The following is a 13,686-nucleotide window of genomic DNA, read 5'->3' on the forward strand; positions in this document are numbered from 1 at the left end:
AGAGAATCTTCAGGGTATTGGCACTGATAATGTGTCAGTGATGACTGGATTGCACAACGGGGTGCACAAGATTTTAAAGGAAGAATGTGTATTGCCCAATTTGGTACTCATCCGCTGTGTGTGCCATTCTTTACAATTGTCTGTCAGTGCAGCATCCAAAGAAACCATCCCTAGGAGTGTTGAGTACTTAATCAGGGAAACCTACAACTGGTTTTCGATTTCCCCAAAACGGCGCGAGGTGTACAAAGCAGTGTATGCCACCATTAATTGTGGCCAGAAACCCCTGCAGATCACCAAAGTGTGTGTGCCACACGTTGGCTATCGATTGAGCCTGCGGTAACTCGTATATTGAGCCAGCGGGAAGAACTGAAGCTCCACTTTGAGTTGACAAAGGCCAGTGAGCATTGATACATGGCGGATGTGCTCCACGCATGTACATGGACAAGACCAACTATGTCTACCTGACATTCTTGAAATCAACCCTGTCCAACATACAAGTTGCAGTGAAGTCATTTGAGGGAGAACAAACAGATCCTGTCAAGCTTTTGGACAATCTGGTACACCTCTTAACATCAATTTGCAGCAGAATAGTCAACTCAATGGCAAAAATGTATGTCCTGAAGGATGCCATTGATGGACATCTCAGTCCATCACCATACCTTGGGTACCTTTTCGAGAGCACGGTGTACCAACTCAGTCTTGCGCCAGAGGACAAAAAGGTTATTTGGAGACGGTGCATCAACTACATTGTTGCTTTAAGCAAGGAGCTGCAAGCAAGGCTCCCAGACAGCCTTGCGAAACATGGCCTTGTTCAGTGTTATGGAAACGCTAAAGCATAATAAAGGCACCACTGAAATTATCAAAGTAGCTGAGCTACTGGGGTATAAGCCCCAAACAATTGATAAAATTGTTTCCCAATGGAGAAACATCCATCTGTTTAGGTGGGACTTAACTGAAAATACAGTTGAGTTTTGGAGTGAAGTCCATAACTACACGGACTCTTCCGGGTCAAATCCATTTGAAGAACTGTGTAAAGCTGCACTCGCTGCCCTCTCCTTGCCACACTCAAATGCGGAGGTTGAACGGCTGTTCAGCCAAATGAGTGTGGTCAAGTCAAAGTTAAGAAATAGAATGTCACTGCACACTTTCAACTCCATACTCCTGGTGCGGTATGGACTGAAGCTGGCTGGTGATATCTGTTACCAGCATAAACTACCAAGTGAAGTTCTGCAGCAGCTTGGCACCACAGCAGCATACAGCTTTAAGGCCGCTCCATCCTCTACTGCTGGTTCCAGCTCTGTGACAATGCAGTTGGACAGTGAAGATGAAGAGGATTTCCTTGCCAATCTATGACTCATCATATTTACAGTACGTATGCAAGGAGTGGACTTTCTGGAACTGGCGGAGACACAGCTGATGGTGACAGTGTGCACTGCAGTGTCAACTAGAACAGTGGCAATATCTGGAGGAAACCATTGAGCAGCTAGCCAGCCAAGCAACACAACAACCTGGAGAGAGCTGGAGAGAGATGCCTAGCTCACACATCATTATTTGAGTAAAGTTGCTTGTTCAATAAGATAGCATATATACCTTGTTATTAGCCTGTACCTATAATTGTTGATCAGTTAGGTAGCATGTTAACTACCAATACACTCACTGCTTAAAACTATAATTGTTCAGAATGTGTAGGTTTACTAGTTGAAAAGAAAAGAAATAAAATGTAATTGTTCAATAGTGTGTAATTGTTTAATAATTCAATGTGTTGTGTTTAAAAATATGTGATCATATAAAATGTGTCCATCCACATTGTCCGATTTACGGCGAAAGCAAAACATTAGATTATGTTAGGACACCACCTAAACAAGAAAAGCCACACAGCCATTTTCCAAGCAAGAAGAGGTGTCACAAAAACCAGAAATACAGCTAAAATTAAGCACTAACCTTTGATGATCTTCATCAGATGGCACTCATAGGACTTCATGTTACACAATACATGTATGTTTTGCTCGATAAAGTTCATATTTATATCCAAAAACCCCATTTTACATTGGCCCGTAATGTTCAGAAATGTTTTTCCTTCAAAAACTTCCGGTGAATGAGCACATCAATTTATAGAAATACTCATCATAAACGTTGCTAAAATATTAAACTGTAATTCAAAGAATTATAGATAAACATCTCCTTAATGCAACCGCTGTGACAGATTTCAAAAAAGTTTCACGGGGAAAGCACACTTTTCAATAATCTGAGTACGGCGCTCAGAAAACAACAGCAGGCAATACAGATACCCGCCATTTTGGAGTCATCTAAAATCATAAATAGCATTATAAATATTCACTTACCTTTGATGATCTTCATCAGAATTTACTCCCAGGAATCCTAGGTCAACAATAAATGCTGTTTTGTTCAATAAAGTCCATAATTTATGTCCAAATACCTCCTTGTTGTTTGCGCGTTCAGTAAGCTACTCCAAATGTAGGAAGCGCGCCGAAAATTTCACGACGAAAAGTCAAAAAAAGTTATATTTACGTTCATAGAAACATGTCAAACGATGTATAGCATCAATCTTTAGGGCCTTTTTAACATAAAACTTCAATAATATTCCAACTGGACGATTCCAAAGTCTTGAAAAATGTAATGGAACACAGCTACCTCTCATGTGAACGTGCGCCAATGAACTCATGTCCTTTCCTGAGTCAACAACTTCCAACTTCCTTTGTTCGCTCTCTGTTCACCATAGAAGCCTCAAACAACTTTCTAAAGACTGTTGACATCTAGTGGAAGCCTTAGGAAGTGCAAAATGAACCCTAAGTCACTGTGTGTTAGATAGGCAATCACTTGAAAAAACTACAGCCTCAGATTTCCCACTTCCTGGTTGGATTTCTCTCAGGTTTTTGCCTGCCACATGAGTTCTGTTATACACACAGACATCATTCAAACAGTTTTAGAAACTTCAGAGTGTTTTCTATCCAAATCTACTAATAATATGCATATCCTACATTCTGGGTCTGGGTAGCAGGCAGTTTACTACGGGCACACTTTTCATCCAGACGTCAAAATACTGCCCCCTACCCTAGAGAAGTTAAGTTTGATTCTGGTTCTGACAGAAATACACGAAGAACCAAGGCATTTACACGTAAATACATTCATGATTTATTACTCCAAGTGGGCAGCGGTTTGTGTGCAAAGTATGGGATTACTGTGAGAGTAGTTTCTAAATGTACCAAAGTATTATGTCTGTTTGTCACACTCTGCCCCCCCCCCATCTCTTTTGTAACAAGCCCCCATATTGTGTTAGTCCGCTAGGGACCTGTTTCTAATGTCTTAAGTGTGTATGTTTATCCTTTGTTACCATTTAGTTAGCTAGTAAATAAATAATTAAACCAATTTGTTTAGTACTGAATCTTAAGTAAGGCTTTGGTTTTTGCAGATGCAGGAGGTTACGACTGTTGAGAATGATGTTATGATTAATAAGTTGACTGTTTATAGATGTGCCCCAAATTCCTAATGAGTTAATTGTTACATGATTAACTCAGTCAGGTAACAATTAAACATAGTTACTTGATTAGATAAATAACAGTCATCAGATGAATGTTAAAGTAAAGTCACGGCAGATATCACATGGGCCAGGTCACCTGCAGAGACATCACACAGAAACCACAGATGGTAAATCCATGATGCAGAGTGCACCAAAGCTAGGAGAGAAATCATGAGTGAATAGTTAATGAAAAATAACAATTACCGATTTTATAAACCACTTCTGTTGAAGGACCTCTGTCCTCTTCCTCCTCACTCTCACCCTCTTCACCACACTAGAGAGTTGACAGATGAAGAAATGACCTACAAACAAGAGTAGGGTGAGAGAGCGGTGACTGATGAGAGGTATAAATTCATTACAAGAAATATAGGGAGAAGAGGAGACTCCCTGGGTTTGATGTCCAGCTGCACAAGGCCAGAGTTGTGAACAGACTTCAGACGTAGTAGATGACAACTCAGGCTCTGGAAACAGCTCATCTTGTGCCTCCTTTTCTACTATGCCATCAACACAGTACATTGAGAATAGCAAAGAAATTGATGACCAATTTTTAACCCCCAAAAGTCATTGTAACATCCACAGTCCAATCATTGTTGTGAAGGGCTAATAGATGGAAAGGTCTTCAACCAGAACACTCAACATTGGGGAAGGCACTGGTACATTATTGAAACCCATCTTTAAATATCCCCCACGTATGGTCTTTAAAAGACCCCCAAACGTGAGCGACATTGTGGTCAAATCTGATTATCCACCAGAGAAAAGGGAAACTTTTGTAGACAAGGTTCTAGAGGGTCATAACAAATGTGGCCGATGTGCTCAATGCAGTTTCACATACAAATGTCACTAATTTACCCACCCCCACATAGGACAAAGATTTAAGATTAAAGGCCAGATTTCCTGTGATCTGTCACTGCCTTGCTAACATCAAGGCGGTGACCCGATCCTGTAGGTTCATGCTATACAACATTCGCAGAGTACGACCCTGCCTTACACAGGAAGCGGCGCAGGTCCTAATCCAGGCACTTGTCATCTCCCGTCTGGATTACTGCAACTCCCTGTTGGCGGGGCTCCCTGCCTGTGCCATTAAACCCCTACAACTCATCCAGAACGCCGCAGCCCGTCTGGTGTTCAACCTTCCCAAGTTCTCTCATGTCACCCCGCTCCTCCGCACACTTCACTGGCTTCCAGTTGAAGCTCGCATCTGCTACAAGACCATGGTGCTTGCCTACGGAGCTGTGAGGGGAACGGCACCTCCGTACCTTCAGGCTCTGATCAGGCCCTACACCCAAACAAGGGCACTGCGTTCATCCACCTCTGGCCTGCTGTCCCCCCTACCTCTGCGGAAGCACAGTTCCTGCTCAGCCCAGTCAAAACTGTTCGTTGCTCTGGCACCCCAATGGTGGAACAAGCTCCCTCACGATGCCAGGACAGCAGAGTCAATCACCACCTTCCGTAGACACTTGAAACCCCACCTCTTTAAGGAATAAAAAAATAAATAGATGTACTATTGTAAAGTGGTTGTTCCACTGGATATCATAAGGTGAATGCACCAATTTGTAAGTCGCTCTGGATAAGACCGTCTGCTAAATGACGTAAATGTAAATGTCTGTCTTACATAGGGGAAACCTGTAGAAGCCTTAAGACCCAGATCAGTGAGCACTGCAGCAATATACAGATTGGTGAGACAAAAAAATCTGGTTGCTGTTCATTTTGTACAAGCTGAACATCCTATTAGTTCTCTGATACATTGGAATAGAAATGGTCAAGATGCCATGCAGGTGAGGGGACATTGAGAGGAAACTTCTTCAAAGGGAATCTTTCTGGATCCACAGGCTGAACACACTGTCTCCTCATGGCCTTAACGAGGAGTTTGACTTGAAACCGTTTTTATAGTTTCAATATCCAAGTTATTGTTTTTTTAATCCTAATTGAATATTGTGTGTATTTATTGCTGTAAATATTGATCACATTCCTTGTGTATGATCATATATTTTGATACAGTTGAAGTCGGAAGGTTGGAGTCATTAAAACCCATTTTTCAACCACTCCACAAATTTCTTGTTAACAAACTATAGTTTTGGCAAGTCGGTTAGCACATCTACTTTGTGCATGACACAAGTAATTTTTCCAACAATTGTTTACAGACAGATTATTTCACTTATAACTCACTGTATCACAATTCCAGTGGGTCAGAAGTTTACATAAACTAAGTTGACTGTGCCTTTTATACAACTTGGAACATTCCAGAAAATGATGTAATAGCTTTAGAAGCTTCTGGTAGGCTAATTGACATCATTTGAGTCAATTGGAGATCTACCTGTGGATGTATTTCAAGGCCGAGCTTCAAACTCAGTGCCTCTTTGCTTGACATCATGGGAAAATCAAAAGAAATCAGTCAAGACCTCAGAAAAATATTGTAGACCTCCACAAGTCTGGTTCATCCTTGGGAGCAATTTCCAAACGCAAAAGGTACCACGTTTATCTGTATAAACAGTAGTACTCAAGTATAAACACCATGGGACCATGCAGCCGTCATACCGCTCAGGAAGGAGACGTGTTCTGTCTCCTAGAGATGAACGTACTTTGGTGCAAAAAGTGCAAATCAATCCCAAAACAACAACAAAGGACCTTGTGAAGATGCTGGAGAAAACAGGTACAAAGGTATCTATATCCACAGTAAAAAGAGTCCTATATCGACATAACCTAAAAGGCCGCTCAGCAAGGAAGAAGCCACTGCTCCAAAACCGTCATAAAAAAGTCAGACTACGGTTTGCAACTGCACGTGGGGACAAAGATCGTACTTTTTGGAGAAATGTCCTCTGGTCTGATGAAACAAAAACAGAACTGTTTGGCCATAATGACCATTGTTATGTTTGGAGGAAAAAGGGGGAGTGTCACGAGCGGAATGAACAGTTTAAGGAGTGAGTCAAACGCAGGAGACTGAGGTCCGTTGGAACAATCTTAATTTAATAAATCCACGGGGAAGTTTCACATACGGCTGGGAGCATAACAGTCAGAAAAATGGACCAAAAAGAAGCTCCGTTCAAAAGGCAGACGGGGCGCAGCCCGGCAACCCTAATGCCTAGATAATAAAAGTAACACCACACGTAACAACGAACAATCCCGCACAAAATCCTAGCTAAACACAGACAGACTAAATAACCCCCCCACTAATGACAAAACACAAAACAGGTGCAAACAAAAACCAGACATAACTAATAGACACTGAAACACAGATCGGTGGCAGCTAGTAGGCCGGCGACGACGACTGCCGAGCGCCGCTCGACCGAGGAGAGGCGCCCCCTTCTGTGGATGTTGTGACAGTACCCCTCCCCTGACGCGCGGGTCCCGCAGCGCGCCGACGCCGGCCTCGAGGACGACCCGGAGGGCGAGGCGCTGGGCGATCCGGGCGGAGGTTGTGGAAATTCCGCAACATGGCTGGATCCAGAATGTCCCTTGCCGGGACCCAGCACCTCTCCTCCGGACCGTACCCCTCCCAGTCCACGAGGTACTGCAGGCCCCCCACCCGACGTCGGGAGTCCAAGATGGCCCGGACTGTGTACGCCGGGGTCCCTCCGATGTCCAGGGGGGGCGCGGGGGGGCCTCCCGCACCTCAGCGTCCTGCAGCGGACCAGCTACCACCGGCCTGAGGAGAGACACATGAAACGAGGGGTTAATACGGTAATATGTAGGAAGTTGTAACCTATAACACACCTCGTTTATTCTCCTCAGGACTTTGAATGGCCCCACAAATCGCGGACCCAGCTTCCGGCAGGGCAGGCGGAGGGGCAGGTTCCGGGTCGAGAGCCAGACTCTATCCCCCGGGTTAAACACGGGGGCTTCACTGCGGTGGCGGTCAGCGCTCTCTTTGTGTCGTTCTCCAGCCTTCTTTATACACTCCTGGACCGCCTGCCAGCTCTCCCTAGAGCGCTGGACCCATTCCTCCACCGCAGGAGCCTCTGTCTGGCTCTGTTGCCATGGCACCAGGACCGGCTGATACCCCAACACGACCTGGAAGGGTGACAGGTTAGTAGAGGAGTGGCGCTGAGAATTCTGGGCCATCTCGGCCCAGGGTACGAACCGCGCCCACTCCCCTGGCCGGTCCTGGCAATATGACCGCAGGAACCTGCCTACATCCTGGTTAATGCGCTCTACCTGCCCATTACTCTCGGGGTGGAAACCCGAGGTCAGGCTGACCGAGACCCCCAGCCTCTCCATAAACTACCTCCACACCCTGGACGTGAACTGGGGACCCCGATCAAATACGATATCCTCGGGCACCCCGTAGTGCCGGAAGACGTGGGTGAATAGGGCCTCCGCGGTCTGTAGGGCCGTAGGAAGACCGGGCAACGGAATCAGATGGCAGGACTTCGAGAACCGATCCACAACACCCAGGATCGTAGTATTTCCCTGAGATGGCGGGAGATCCGTAAGGAAATCCACCGAGAGGTGAGACCAAGGTCGTTGTGGAACGGGGAGGGGCTGTAATTTCCCTCGAGGCAGGTGCCTAGGAGCCTTACACTGGGCGCACACCGAACAGGAAGAGACATAGTGTGTTACATCCTCTACCAAGGTGGGCCACCAGTACTTCCCCCTCAGGCCTCGCACTGTCCGTTCCACCCCAGGGTGACCCGAGGAGGGTAGAGTATGGGCCCATCGGATCAAACGATCGCGAACACCCAGGGGAATGAACTTCCGACCCGCGGGACATTGAGGTGGAGTGGGTTCGAGCCGACCCGCCCGCTCGATGTCCGCATCCACCTCCCACACCACCGGCACCACCAGACAGGACGCAGGGAGTATGGGAGTGGGATCGATGGTCCGCTCCTCGGTGTCGTAGAGACGTGACAGTGCGTCGGCCTTCCGGTTCCGAGAACCCGGGATGTACGAAAGGGTGAACTGAAACCTCATAAAGAACATGGCCCACCTGGCTTGACGAGGATTAAGTCTCCTCGCTGCCCGGATGTACTCCAGGTTACGGTGGTCGGTCCAGATGAGAAAAGGATGACGTGCCCCCTCAAGCCAATGTCTCCACACTGTCAAAGCCTTGACCACGGCTAACAACTCCCTGTCCCCCACATCATAGTTGCGCTCCGCTGGGCTCAGCTTCTTAGAAAAGAAAGCGCAGGGGCGGAGCTTCGGAGGAGCGCCCGAACGCTGCGAAAGCACAGCTCCCACCCCAGCCTCGGACGCGTCCACCTCCACTATGAATGGCAAAGAGGGATCCGGATGCGCCAGCACCGGAGCGTTGGTAAACAGAACCTTCAGACGACGGAAGGCTCTGTCCGCCTCTGCCGACCACCGCAATTGCACCGGACCCCCCTTCATCAGTGCGATAATGGGAGCTGCCACCTGGCCAAAACCCCGGATAAACCTCCGGTAATAATTGGCGAACCCCAAGAACCGCTGCACCTCCTTCACAGTGGTAGGGGTCGGCCAATTACGCACAGCAGTAACGCGGTCATCTTCCATCACCACCCCTGTGGTGGAAATGCGATATCCCAGAAAAGAAACGGCTTGTTGGAAGAACTCACATTTCTCAGCCTTGACGTATAGGTCATGCTCCAGCAGCCGCCCAAGCACTTTACGCACCAGAGCCACATGTGCGGCGCGAGTGGCGGAGTAGATCAAGATGTCATCAATGTACACCACCACCCCCTGCCCGAGCATGTCCCTGAGAACCTTGTCCACAAAGGATTGGAAGACAGCGGGAGCATTCTTTAACCCATATGGCATGACGAGGTACTCATAATGGCCCGATGTGGTACTAAATGCGGTCTTCCACTCGTCTCCATCTCGGATACGCACCAAGTTATAAGCGTTCCTGAGATCTAATTTGGTGAAAAAGCGCGCCCCGTGAAATGACTCCACGGCCGTAGCAATGAGAGGTAGTGGGTAACTGAACCCCACTGTGATAGAATTTAGACCTCTATAGTCAATGCACGGGCGCAGGCCTCCCCCCTTCTTCTTCACAAAAAGAAACTCGAGGAGACGGGTGATTTAGATGGCCGAATGTATCCCTGTCTCAAGGATTCAGTGACGTATGTCTCCATTGCCACTGTCTCCTCCTGCGACAGAGGATACACGTGACTTTTAGGAAGGGCCGCGCCAGCCTGGAGGTTTATCACACAATCCCCTTGTCGATGGGGTGGTAATTGAGTCGCCTTCATTTTACTGAAGGCGATAGCCAAATCGGCATATTCAGAGGGAATGTGTACAGTGGAGACTTGGTCTGGACTCTCCACCGTGGTTGCACCGATGGAAACTCCTATACACCTACTTGAGCACTCCCTCGGCCACCCCTTAAGAGCCCTCTGCCCCCACGAAATCAGAGGATTGTGAGAGGCTAGCCAGGGAAGTCCCAGCACCACCGGAAACGCCGGGGAATCAATAAGGAACAGGCTGATACGTTCCTCATGACCCCCCTGCGTTACCATGACCAGTGGCACTGTTTCCTCCCTCACTTGGCCAGACCCGAGTGGTCGACTATCTAACGCGTGCACGGGGAAGGGTTTGTCCAGTTTAACCAGGGGGATCCCTAACTTATCAGCAACACTTCGGTCCATGAAACTCCCAGCTGCGCCTGAATCGACTAGTGCCTTATACTGGGAGTGAGGGGAAAAACCAGGGAAGAAAACAGAGACATACATGTGGTCGACAGGGGGGTCTGGGTGAGACTGGTGCGGACTTACCTGGGGGGTCGATGGAGTGCTCTGCCTGCCCTCTGAGTTCCCGGGAGAACCTCTCCAGCACCGGTCCGCAGTGTGTCCTCTACGGCCACAGTGGGTGCAGGAGAGGCCCCCCCCTCCGGTCCTCCTAGCAGCGGTCCCTCCAAGCTCCATGGGCGTTGGAGCAGGAGGGATGGGAGGTGGAATGAATAGGCCCCGATCGGAACGTCCCCGGGCAGTTAGCAGGTTGTCCAGCCTGATGGACAAATCAATCAACTGGTCCAGAGTGATGGTATGGTCCCGGCAAGCCAGTTCCCGGCGGACGTCCTCACGTAGACTACACCTGTAGTGGTCAATCAGGGCCCGCTCATTTCACCCCGATCCGGCGGCTAGAGTCCGAAACTCCAGCGCAAAGTCCTGAGCGCTCCTCGTCTCCTGCCTCAGATGAAATAATCGCTCGCCCGCCACCTTGCCCTCCGGGGGATGATCGAATACCGCCCGGAAGCGGCGAGCAAACTCTGGGTAGTTGTCCTTTGCTGAGTCTGGGCCCTCCCAGACGGCGTTGGCCCATTCCAGGGCTCTACCCGTGAGGCACGAGACGAGGACGCTCACCCTCTCTTCATCGGAGGGAGAGGGCCGGACGGTCGCCAGGTACAGGTCCAACTGGAGCAAAAAACACTTGACCCAGCGGCCGTCCCATCGAACTCCCTGGGAGCCATTATCCGTATCCCGCTTGTACTGGGTTCGGTTGGATTCGGTAGGGGCGCAGGGCGATGAATTGGTCCTGGTGGGGGTGATGGAGCGACTCGCTCCCAGCTCTCCAGTCGGGTCAGCACCTGGTCCATGGCCGTGCCCAGTCGCTGGAGGAGACTGGCATGTTGGCCGACTTGTTCCTCCATTGACAATGTTCCTGTCCCTGCTGACTCCATAAGTGGTGCGGGATTCTGTCACGAGCGGAATGAACAGTTTAAGGAGTGAGTCAAACGCAGGAGACTGAGGTCCGTTGGAACAATCTTAATTTAATAAATCCACGGGTAAGTTTCACATACGGCTGGGAGCATAACAGTCAGAAAAATTGACAAAAAGAAGCTCCGTTCAAAAGGCAGACGGGGCTTATTGTGGGAAGCTTGTGGAAGGCTACCCGAAACGTTTGACCCAAGTTAAACAATTTTAAGGCAATGCTACCAAATACTAATTGAGTCTATTTCAACATCTGACCCACTGGGAATGTAATGAAAGAAATAAAAGCTGAAGTAAATCATTCTCTCTCCTATTATTCTGACATTTCACATTCTTAAAATAAAGTGGTGATCCTAACTGACCTAAGACAAGGAATTTTAACTAGGATTAAATGTCAGGAATTGTGAAAAACTGAGTTTAAATGTATTTGGCTAAGGTGTATGTAAACTTCCGACTTCAACTGTACATTGAATGTTAATATTGTGAACCTATGTTACATATTTTTACCTCCTGTTTCAGGAAGTGATGTCACTGAGTACTGCCCTTATGTATAGGACCTTCCACCCCCACCTGGGATATGGATGCCTGATGAAGACCTAAGGGTCAAAATGTTGTTATAAATAAAATCACCTGGGAGCCTGAACAGTAGAGTACGGCGTTCTCCTTTCTCTTTTCCATGAGTTTGTCTACAACTCCAGCACCAACTGTTCATTGAGCATAATTAGATTTACCTTGGACGGAAGAAATGCTTCAGGTGACGTATGGCTTGGTTTCATTCTAAAAGAGGAGATGGTGATAATATCACATAGCAAAACCCACTCAGTCTCATAACACTGTAGATATTCAGATAGCACATGGTGGCAAGGCCATTAAACAAGCACCAAATGCAGAAAATAATACATTTCACAATCACAACAGAGCCCTTAGTTGGGTTACCTGCGTCCACAGTCTTCATCGTCATCACTCCTCCAATTCTTCCTCTTGTAGTGCTCTCTGTTCCTGCGGACCGTGTCGGGGGTGAAGGGGTTCACGTTGACAGAGCATGCGGCGGCACTGAGCAGGGTCAGTAGAAATGGTGAAGCGCAGGGCCGTCGGATTGCATAATTTCTTGGTGCTGAAACTGGGTAGAGCTGACTTGGACAGCATTCTCTCCAATTCCATTAAAAGCACCGTCATCTCCACAAACAAGTCTCCCCTATCCGACCTGCCCGTCTTCACACTACTCAACACTGCAGCCGAATCAGAGCAGGTCACCACTCCGAGTGGTTTCACCTCCTCCACCCATCTCAAACCTATAATCATGGCCATCCACTCAGCTGCATACACTGACACATAATCAGTTAACCGCTTACATTGAAATCTGGGATATACACCCCTGCCCCCACCCTAGCACTGACTGATGGTACCTTTGAACCAACTGTATATATCCTAAAAATGTAATAAAACCGATTATCTATATATCTCTCCACACACTGTCTCACATCCTCACCCCATTCTCTCCCACCCTCAATCATATCCACATCTACACTTGGTTTCGTAAACAGCCACGGAGGAACATTCCCCAATGCAATTGCCAGCACTATCTCTCTCTCTCTCCCCCAGTCCATATTCTACCACTTTCTGCCCAATTGTCCACCCATACGCCCTCTGCTTACCCACTCCTCGCTCCCAGCATTCCCCAGCTGCTGTTACCGCAGGATGTCCTTCTGAACTCCCTTTCAACCTCGCCCAGTACACTAATGAAAGTTTGTCCCTCCTTATCCTCAGTGGCAGTTCCCCACTATCCACCTGCAATGCCTTAGCAGGTGTCGTCCTGAAGGCACCCACACACAATCTCAGGGCCCTTGACTGTATCCTATCCAGGTGCTGTAGTACCGTTTTGGCTGTGGATCCATATACAAAGCACCCATAATCCAAAGATGACCTGATCAATGCCTGATACATACACAACAGTGTTTGTCTATCTGACCTCCAATCATATCCTGCCACTGCCCTCATGGGGTTTAGCACCTTCCTACACTTCATATACTCAACATGTCTCTTCCACGTAAGCCTCTCATCAAACCACATACCTAAATACTTAAACTCAGACACCCTACCTATATACTGACTGTATATTTGCAGCCTAACATCTTGAACCTGGTGGAAATTCAACACCAGGAACACCTGAAGTCAGTATTAAATGAATCCCTCTTTATCACGACCGGAGAGGTTCACAAACTCAATCCAAGCTTGATGCTACACAAACAAGTCATATAAGCATGATTTACATTATTCATAATTCACGTTGGTTCCTGCATATGACTGACTGACACTTCACAAGGCTTCTTCTCTCCAAGCTAGGACCTTGAAACTGAGATACTCCTTTTGGTTCCCAGAGCAATGTTCTGGTCGTACTGCCAATTGGTCTGAAGAGGAGGTCACAGTCACCTGCATGAACCAAGATGGAGTGAGAGGAGGTGCTGTGTACAATTCAAGGCTTTCTCTTCAGACAATAAAATGTTCCCTCACACCTTCCTCCGA

The sequence above is a fragment of the Salmo salar genome, chromosome ssa16, assembly GCF_905237065.1.
Source record: "Salmo salar chromosome ssa16, Ssal_v3.1, whole genome shotgun sequence".
Lineage (NCBI taxonomy): Eukaryota > Metazoa > Chordata > Actinopteri > Salmoniformes > Salmonidae > Salmo > Salmo salar.